The sequence below is a fragment of the Trachymyrmex cornetzi genome, unplaced genomic scaffold, assembly GCF_001594075.2.
Source record: "Trachymyrmex cornetzi isolate Tcor2-1 unplaced genomic scaffold, Tcor1.1 scaffold405, whole genome shotgun sequence".
In the NCBI taxonomy this organism is placed as follows: domain Eukaryota; kingdom Metazoa; phylum Arthropoda; class Insecta; order Hymenoptera; family Formicidae; genus Trachymyrmex; species Trachymyrmex cornetzi.
The window spans coordinates 32103-33603 of NW_017298800.1; positions in this window are offsets into that span (position 1 = coordinate 32103).

The window sequence follows — 1501 nt, forward strand, 5'->3', positions numbered from 1 at the left end:
AATTTAAGGCTGTTTTGCCAGAGGCTGTTTGCCATAAGCTTTTTGCCGCGGAGATTCGTCTTGGCTTCCGCTGTTCGATGTTCGTCGTAAGGAATTAAGGGGGACGGGCGTGAATAGAGTCGCGAGCGGGATCGTTTCTAGTCGCGGGCGGAAAAGCCGAGGGCGACGCAGTAAACGGGGGCTCGGCTCTTAACGCACCGATCAAATTTTTGGTGAATTGCCATTGTCGTTAAAAGAGTAATGAGTAGCGCGCGTATCCGGTGACGGTATCCGGAGCGGCGGTAACGAAGTGATTATATTGAAATTGTTTGATTAAGTGCGCGCGTATCTGGCGAAGGAACCCAGAGCGGCGTTAAACGAGTAATTATATGGAAGATAATTGCAGCGTACGCGTTAGGTGAGAGATACCCGCGTGACGTTTGCATGAAATATATGAATGGAAAATTATATGTGAAGCGAGATAAAATTGAAGTTGTTTGCGACATACGCGTTAGGCGAGATATACCTGCGCGGTGTTTTACGAGAGATATGTAAAAAGAAAGTGCTGTGCTACGACTAATAAACAGATGTTAAGTTTCCTGCAATCGTCACTGTTCAATTATTCCAATACCTCTCCTGCGTGAGCGATAAGAGAAGTCGGAGCAAACCGACTGCCGACCGCAGCGAGATATTAAGAGCGAAAACCTAACCATTTACACAGGATACCTTCTCCTTTGGCGGTTAAAAGGAGTGGCGACCGTGGAAGAGCAGATAGCAGAGAACCGACTGGTAAGGATAAAGTTAAAGTTCGGTCACAACTATACAGGGTGACCCATTTTAACTTAGACAGCCAAATAACTAGAAACATCGCGATTAAATAAAAAAATGTTTAAAACAAATATTGTTGAATATGAAGGGGCTGATTGAACTATGACCTTGACAATGACCTTGACCTTCATTCTCAAAGTTATTTGAAGGTCTACTTTCAATTTTCAAATAGAAACCCATATTTTTGATCCCGGATTTTGAAAGAGCGCAAAATTTTATGTCCAGATGAACTTTCAAGTTATGGGTCAAAGTTGACCATAGAGGTCATTTCAAAGACAAATTCCTAATCGAAACAGAAAGCCAAAAAATCTTGATTTTTCCCGGATAGTGTTTGCGAGAAAAATTGTTGGATGTCGAGGGGAGACCAAATCGTGACTGACAATGTCCTTGAACCCATATTTTCATGACCATTTCAAGGTCAAGTGGGGATTTTTAATAAAATTTTATGCTGGGGATAAAAGTAATTTCCTCTAAATCGACTTAGCGTGAGTTGGGCTGTTTGTTGGTTCGCACTTACCTAGACAACCAAGGGGCCTAACACAGAACTGGCTACTTACCTCGGTGAAGAGATGACCCACCAGTCACATAGTGCAAAACTCTGCCCCACAGCTACCTTGGTTCAGTGCTTAAGCCTTCCCACCATCTACAAGGACCTACAGCCCCTAGGGAAGGTATGTGACCCAGCCAGTGAAGG